This window comes from Rhodnius prolixus, unplaced genomic scaffold, assembly GCF_049639745.1.
Source record: "Rhodnius prolixus isolate KJV_2025 unplaced genomic scaffold, Rpr scaffold_1, whole genome shotgun sequence".
Lineage (NCBI taxonomy): Eukaryota > Metazoa > Arthropoda > Insecta > Hemiptera > Reduviidae > Rhodnius > Rhodnius prolixus.
Window position 1 is genome coordinate 22,123,477 of NW_027411581.1, and position 9,111 is coordinate 22,132,587.

General features: G+C 30.2%; 1 long non-coding RNA gene across 3 annotated transcripts in view; it reads right to left on the reverse strand.

Annotated features, from left to right (window-relative positions):
- The window catches only part of LOC141457690 (uncharacterized), a 34,572-nt gene extending 26,487 nt beyond the window's left edge, over positions 1-8,085 (reverse strand). The window contains exons 1-4 of one of the 3 annotated variants that reach the window (XR_012460456.1): positions 7,946-8,085; positions 7,691-7,868; positions 5,292-6,704; positions 3,773-3,908 (exon numbers count right to left, since the gene is read on the reverse strand). This is a non-coding gene — a long non-coding RNA (uncharacterized lncRNA). Of the gene's footprint in view, positions 1-3,772; positions 3,909-5,291; positions 6,705-7,690; positions 7,869-7,945 lie in introns of those variants that run through there. The other 2 variants (XR_012460465.1, XR_012460455.1) reach the window with 2 other exon arrangements.
- Between the last annotated feature and the right edge of the window lie 1,026 nt (positions 8,086-9,111).

Genomic DNA, 9,111 nt, shown 5'->3' on the forward strand with positions numbered 1-9,111 from the left:
ATAAAACGGAAGTAAAAAATACAGTAGCAATAAAACACAGTAGTAATAAAATACAATAGGGAGGTGCCTAGCTAAAATCGCTACAAAAATTGTTCGAATTATTCAAACAAGGAAGTAGGAAAGAATTATGGCAAATTATTAGTTTCTTGACAATTGTTTGTGCAACTTATCTTAATGACATGGAGTTTTTTTTTCATCAAAGTTAATTAATAATAATTCACAACTAATCAATTTTTGGAACCAAAAGGAACAAAAAGAAAATAACCATTTTATTTTTGAATTATTATTAATTAACTTTGATGGAAAAAACCTACATTATGTTATTAAGATAAGTTGCACAAATAATTGTAGTCAACTACTGAGTTTTATTGCTACTGTATTTTTAATAATTGTTAAAAACTAAAACGGTTACTTTTCTTTTTGTTCCTTCACCAAAAACTGACATACGAGGAAATTAATAATTGATATCAGTGAAAAGTCGGTTACGCAAAATCCCAGTTATCTACAATTACACCCCTCTGTTCGGGGTAGGGTTTTATTAAAAACAAAAACAAAAAACCGTATGGTCTTGAAGCTCAATAAATGCGCAACTTTTCCTGTAATTATGTGACTCCTAGAATCATTAATCATTGAAAAAATTCAGTTGAAAATGTTAACAATAATATTCGAAAAAGAATTTTTTAGACATTAAAGTCAAAATGTCATTGTTTAATAGAAACGTTTTGAGGCTCTGGGTTAAGCAGATTTATAGAAAATTTAATGCTCTTTCGTTTGGAATAAACAGATTTGTTGTAGGATAAAGGATAAAAAAGTTACGGCTGTTTTTATGGTGGAAAACGCGAATATCGACGTAAAAATTAAGAATGCAAATATGTTGGTCAATATTGAGAATCGGGCCAAAGTGAACAGAATATTTTTTGTTGCATTTGAGCTGCTGAATCACCTCCCGAAGTTTCGACCTCTCCTTCGTGTACACCCTGTATAGTTTCAAAAACAAGTTTCCGGATTTGTTCCACAAAAAATAATAAAAAAATATAGAAAGGTATGTAATGTAGGACGAGGCAGTGAAGTTAAGGGCAAATATATAGTGTGGGTGGAAGGGAAAAGGGCGGATGCTGGGTCACAGTTGTGAGAGTAGCTGATTGTAGAAACAGGGGAATCCGACCTACCCCAGACCGGCACACGGCCTCTCTTCGATCAATACTGTCTACAGAAAATTAGTTTGTTCCTTTTTCAACTTTTGAGTTTACTAATCTTTAGAACTAAACTTCAGATATTAAATAGTGTTTTATTTTGCTGAAATCTATATGTATGTCGGTTGGTTTTTCGAGCGATAAAAATGAGCTGACAGTTAATGAGTATTATGCAAAATTAACTCCTACATTCTTTATCACATAGTTAAGTAAGTCGGCCACATAATAAGCTATTTTTACCTCTCTTTTTTGAAGCTATGATACTAAAAGAGAACATTTTTAAAACGTGGTTAAATCTGAAATTTTCAAATTGTGGCTTGATGAACTATACTGATTTTCATAAATAAATTCAAATCTAAGAGTGTCAGTTTTGAGAAATCTTTCAACCATCATAATATACTTTTCCGTCATAATATTATATTTAATACTTAATATTTTTGTTAATTAGTAGGAGATGATTAATGGGATTGAGAAACAATAACGTCTGTGGAGTTGACCATGTTGGAAGTTGAAGTTAAAAGAACTTATTGTTGATAGACTAAACCAGGGGTCGGCAACCTGCGGCTCGCGAGCCGCATGCGGCTTTTTTATCCAAATTGTGTGGCTCTTCAGCGTGCCCAAAATATATTACATATTTCAATTTTATTGGAACAAATGATAATTTCTTTTATTAAAGTAAAGATATTTTTTCTAAAAGAATTTTAACTGTGGTAGGTTAGTAATTTGAATATTAAAATAAAGTACGTAATTATATAAGACTGCCGCCGTTTCAATCAAACGCAGGTTTAGTTATTATTTATTTGTTTACTTACTTTGCAATATGTGAAAATAAATATATAAAACGTTTAAATGTTATTAAATATCATAAAATAATAATTTGTGAATACAAATGATCTACAGAGTCGTTCACACTATCATTCTTGCGGCACTTGATAAGATTTATTAAAATCATTTAAGGAGAAATGGCTCTCAACTTAAAATAGGTTGCCTACCCCTGGTCTAAACTCTTAAAAGAAAACCATTCAAATTCAAAGAGAAACTTTAAAAAATTAAATATTTATTCATGAAACCTCTGGTGCATACATTTCCATCAAAAGCTTATGGTTAGATCTCTTGATAGCTTCTACACAAAATATCAAATTTGAAATTGCCTTGAGAAAGTATTAGCTTGTAGCGCCATGGATTTGCAAGACGTAGATCCTGGGTTTAAATATAGGCTCGCCTCCTTTAGATTTCCTTTTTCTTAGAATCTCTATATAGATCATGGGGCCGATAATGAAGATCGTTGATTGAAGCAAGAGAACATTGTCAGCAATGTAGTGGTTTTGGGAATCAGTGACCTCAAATGTTGACCCTCCATAAATTTAAAAAAAAAAAAACTTACTGGATTTTTCAATTTTGAGTAATGCTGACCAAACACAATCAATTAAGCTCTACACCTGGACAGAACAATTAATTAACAACTTTTTCATACTAAGGGGAGTCCAAATTTTAAACTCAGTGGACATTCAAAAGTCTTAAGGATTGCAATATTTTCCTTGCAACAGAAGAGAGTAAAGATTTGGTTTGAAATAGTTGAAAACGACTTTTCCTTATTGGCGTTAATGACTATGTTAATTGGAACTTTTTTCTGATATTTTATTCTACTGAACGTTCAAGTGTTTTAACTACTTGAGTTGTATGGTTCTGCATTAAATTATACTTTCAGGAAGCAACCAAATGTATAGGCTTCATTACACCGTACAACGCTGCCATCGAACCCGGAAGTAAGGTGTCAATTAAATCTACATCCTTTGAACTATATAAAATAATTTTTTCCAGTAAATATTTGAAATAAAAGATCTTTATTTATTTAGTTTTTTAAGGCGCGTCAACATTTGAGGTCATTGGCGCAAAAAGTCCGGCCAGCCTTCGGACAATGGGCCTTATGATCCTCGGAAGTGATTATTCAACCCTAACAGAATCCACCTGTATCAGTTTCCTGCTAGTTTTCATTTTTGAGATTAGCATTATTCCTCCATCCGGTTAGAAATTGAATTCAGAAAGTTTAAAACGTCCGGAAATATGTTCTCTTACCAAAAGCAAGAGGAAGTAAGAATGTTGCGTTATCATTTGACCTTGCCCTGTCTAAGAGCATTGTCCTGGGTTATCAACATTCCTTTAGAAAGGCTACGATCCTAAACTTTTTCTAATGCTTGAATTAGTAGGCTCCTTTTTTATTTATAAATAATATTTTTTTACGTTCTAAATTCATCATGAATTGTATAGAAAATTGTTACTGTAGTGTAACCAGCAAAAATGATATAGAAACGATATCCATATATACACACATACTGTTAACCTGTTATAAAGAAGAAAGAATTCAATCAAAAGTTGAGATACACTTTATATGTTGAAAACAAAATATATAAGAAGATGTTTGTGTCCATACTTGAACGAAGTTGCTAGTAATGGTGAGTTGTGTAATATGTCTACCATTGGATGTTTTTATTACTCAGTAGTTTCATACAACATTGTACGGGTTGTGTTTATTGATTGCAAATTATTTTATTTGTAGAAACATTCGTCTACATATTACGTAATTGTATTCAACAAAATAAATACAAATGATGAAAATTTACATATGTAAAATTTTTTAGTGCTTTGTTCTCAACAATTGTGATATTATCAATTACTAGGTTTATTAGATGTTCATAATGGGGAATATTCCAAAAACTGAAATGTACAATTCAGTAAATTAGCATTTCCAGTTAAATGAGTAAACCTTAGTACGTATGGTTCAATAAGTGCACCAAAATTAAATATTTTAATTTTTTGTGATTTTTCGTTTTTTAGTTACGCTAAAAACTCCACAAATAAACAGACATACAACTTACATACTTATCAATTTGTAAAAAACATTTTTTCCTCTTCAGGAGACCTCAAATTGGGTATAGTGTGAAAACTTAAAACTCAGCATGCATTCAATACTTGGACCAAAGGAAAGATAGAGCATAAAATGTGTTAAACTGCTATTGGCACAAAGCGACCAGCCCATTCAAGTATACAGAAAAATAAGAAATAAATAACAATAAATGTTCAAATCGTTTATATATCCAGCTTTGAGGCATCCAAACTGACTGACTCATTCAGTTACACAACTTCCCCTTTAATATTGACAACTTTTGCCAAAACAATTACCATTTATGGTAATAATACGTTCGAAAAGTTAAAAAACAATTTTTTTTTTTTTTAAAAAAAAAACATGAAACCACAAATGGCCATTTATTTTAGCCCTCAATAAAAATAAAATTATAATTTTTGTAAAATACCGTTCTCTTAAATAATATTCTCTTAAATTTTATCACGCTATTCCAATCTTAAAAAAATGGCCTGTAATTTTAGAAAATAAAATTTATCTGTATAACAAGAACGCACACCTTGCAGCGATTTTAAAGTTGTCTTAAGAAATAAATATTCATTCTATAATTCGTTTCTGTTTGTTATTAATTTACTCTTTAAATCAAAAATTACTCAATCTAGAATATTTAATTATCATAGAAATGATCTTCTTTTACATGATTTTGATACAAAATAAATTAAAATTTTACAAAAAAAAAACATTCTCTCTTAAAATTTCAATTTTTTTTATAAATTGCTCAAAAATTTGGTTTCTCTTAAATTTTGTTTCTTTCTTAATGCAATTTGATAAATAAAATCTACTTGTACAGAGATATTTGTGTTTTTCCCAATTTTCAGGGTATTTCAAAATAATCTCCGAGAACTTGAAGGCCTGATTGATATTCAGAGAATTAATTCAATTCAGTTATGAAGTTTTCGATCAGGTGGACCAAAAACTTGAAACTTATTAAACATCCCTCTGTGATTTGTCTTCCCTTTTATTTAATGAAGTTCGAATTTCGTTTTAAAACTCGGACTTGCCATCTGCCATCTTGTCACCTTAGATTCAGTTCTTCAGTTTATACCCTTTTTGCGCTGACTAACTCTGCTCCAACTAGTAACTAGTTACTGAATCTGGTATTGCTAGCGATTTTCCGAAATATTCCTAACATTTAAATTTAATATAAAATTACTTTCGGTATACATACATATTCTTACCTTCTTTATTTGTGCTTTGTATTCCTGTACGATTTATTCAAATATCTTGATTTTTAGCACATTCTTTCGGAAAACACCTTGAGAAGAACAGTAACCAAGTAAACTGTGTTAGTTTTCAATAAGATTCAGACCTCTAAAACTATCAGACAGTACATTTTATTGTTGAAAAATTAAATAAAGAACAAGTGTGTACAAATTCCGATTATCTAATCCGATAAGTATGTACCCTTTTTTTCTATTGCAAACCTCAGCAGATCCGCGGATTGGAATTGTATCTACACTAAGTTACAATTTTTTTTTTTTAAATGTATAAACAGACATTTTTTATGTAATAATAATTTAAAATTAAAGGTATGCTAATGGGAGGTCAATTAAAGCACAACAGAACTATAAATATTTTAGACAGTATTTATCATTTTTGGTCGCATTAATACATGGTTCCATTACTAGGCCGAATCAGAGTCAAAAAAATAAACAGTAGTAATATAATTTAGTGCCTCAAATACAAAGAATTCTTTCATATCAATGGCAAGATAATACTAAGGTTTATCATAGTTTCGCTTAATAGAATAAATAACATTATTATTATTATGTTGTGTGGGATAATAAGATACACAAATGTTCATTCTTAGTGCTGCCTATGGATAAATTGAGACTGAATCAAACACTGAACTTGGTGCTGTAAGTGAAATTATTAGTCAGAACATACTTTCTATAATTAATACTGACTCCATTTCTGCTCATCTTTTATATTCAGCAGCAAATATTAAAATACTCTGAGTCATAATCACTTTAATTGAGCGAATTTATTGGCAAGGGTTTCATTTATATTGTTAAGCAATTGTCCCAGAAATGGCATCCTTGTTTTTTCATGTGTAAGTGGTAGAAGCAGATTATTTATTCTCTAGCCCATTGAGAATAGTTTTAGTCTATTAAAATAATAGCGTTTTCAGCCATTCGCAATCATTTCTTCATTGTGTATTTCAAGTGCAAATGCAGTGATGACTAACTTATCTATTAATGTTCAAGATTTATGTATGGAAGACGCAATTGATTATGTATTATACTGGTCACCAAAACATTTTTTAACAAAATAACAGTAAACTACCGGAAATAGCCCGTTTCCCGCATTTGATGGAATATTACTTTCATTTCAGCAAGTTCAGTTATAATCTAATAATGAGTTCACCTCTCTATAAAGAACAAAAATTCCTTTACATATCAATGGGATCTCTCAGAATCGAGAAGGCGCCCTTATCCAATGAATAATTGATTACTAACATTGTCAATGCGTACTGTACAACCATTACTACATCTTGTCTGTATAATGTATAATAGAGGTCACTTTGTATAAACTACAGCATTAATACTTCGCTACGGCTGCCAAGTTTCCTTTTTTAAAATCTTTATCAACTGTAAAGTCAGTATTCAATATTACCATTAAAAATTGGAAACATGATACTGCAAGAAAGTAAATTAAATAGAAAGATCAGAAATTTCAAGAAATTTAACTCAAAATTAAAACCAAAAAACAACTATTTTTGGATGGACCAAATCCGTACTGCCCAGTTGGCTCATACTTATTATGCATAATCACATTCAACATGATTTACCAACATTTACAAACTGGAAAAAAGGGGAGTCATTAAAGATAGTTACATTAATGAATAATTAATGGTTTTTATTTATTCATGTATTTTTATATTATATGAGCATGAACTTTCAGTTAAATTAGCTGAGAGGACCTGTATTATATTTGACTGCTCCACTAACACGAGATAAATTGTCGTGGTAATTTCTATACTTTTTTACTGATTTATTCCTTAATTACTGTCGTTTCTGGCTCCTAAGAGATTGGTTATTACGGAAGAACCATTAAGCATTCAATTTACTTCTTAAGACCTTATTTTGAAACAACTGAATCTTTGAAATTAGGTATTTGACGCACTCTCTCACATTTCGATTCCATATGTAAGCAGCAGGTGATTGGGCAAAGAATGTTGTTTTGGCTTTTGCCAGTTGTTGTTGAAGTGCTTAATTAACAATTAAATTTAGAAGTTAGCATCTCTATGTGGCTCCTCAAGGCATATCTGTAAAGATTGCTCCTGTTTTTTTTACCTTTTAGTTAATGTAAAAATAGTTTCTTTTTTTTCTAAATTCATTTAAAATCTGACAGCAGTACATGAAATGTTACAGTTTCCGTCATATTACATAAAGAAACATTATTACATTTCAACAAAGAAAAAAGGATTGGAATTAAATTGAGTAGGGGATCATATAAAAAAAATGTTAAGTATCGTAGATTTTGTGCTTTTGAAAATCAACTGTTTTCAGCCAACTCAAAATTTAACCGTCTATATATGTGAACCATGTGTGGAATCTTAAAGGAAGAAACTTACGCAGTAAGTCCCATATAATGGGGGTGGTGAAGTTCCAGGATTGCATCTGTAGCGGTGCATCCAGCTGGTCACAATGTAGGGATGTAGTAGACGTTCGGATACCAATCCCCTCTTTTGAGAAAGAGATTGGAAGACACGCATCACATATACCACTTACTTCGTTATGTACTTTTCCATGCTAAAAATGGATTTCATTTTTTAACTTAAAAATATTAGTTAACACCGTTATGGTTATGTTAAAATCACAATACTCACATAACTTTTTTGAAGCTGATTCAATTCTAGACTGAGCTTTTGAACGAACTTAAAGGATTTTTTGAAATCGATAAAGAAAATGTTTAAGTTAGAATTGGAAAAATGAAGTTGGAGAAAGCCTGCTCATTTCTTCTTATTACTATTAAGAGGTTCTGAGGGATTCAAAATGCAATGAGTATAAAATTGATTCGATTTGGGTACTAATTCAGTTTCTATTAATGATATTCACGTTACTAACGTAATTTTTCACTATTTCGTGATTTTCTCAAAAAATACCTGCACCTGTTTCCTTAAGCTTTATGTGCTATTCTGAAAGAAACTTCGAATACCATTTATTAACTTTTATACCATCACTTTTATTTGAAAATTATTCCAAAAAATTGTATTCTAAATATGTTCTAGAAAATCTATGCTTTGGTTTACTCTAGATTTTTTTTAAATTTCTTTAACCCTATAGAAGTATGTTCAATTAAAAATATTTTACTTTTTTTTCATAAAAAACCTTTTACATTTGGGGAACTGTTCTTTTTTTATATGTATTGTCTCACAGCTGTAATACAAATCTTTTTATTATAATAATAGAACATATTTATATAATGTAGTTCTTTTACTTTTTACCATCAAACATTTAAATGCATATATGTCCCTTAAAGCAAAAACAAAAAAAAACTGTATTTATTGTCATAGTTTTAAGTGTGAGATGTTTAACGTGAAATGAAACTGTGGATTGGACCTATTTCATTTCTGAAGAAAACTTTATCCAATGAAAAGTAAAATTTTATTCATTGAATAAACAGGATCTTGTAGAAACAAGATCTTAAATCAATTTACTTTTTGTGCTTTTCCAGTTTTATCTTGTCTGAGTTGACGTATTGCATGCTAACAGAAAGCTGTAGAAGTAAAAGGTAAGTTCTTAAAGAGAATGTAATAGTTTTTGATGTGTTCTTTGTTTTTGTTTGTTTGGTATTTGTTAAATTATGCTGTCACTGTGAACAATAACTTGTAAACAATTACCATCCTCGTTCTTTGAATGTGATTTAGAAAATATAAGACTGAAGCTATAATTTTCTCGTGATAAGTACTCTCTGACTGCTCTTGTCCTTGTGATTGGATTTTTTTTTTGTGCATTAAGTTTAGGCACTGATTTACACTTTGGTAAGTTACAA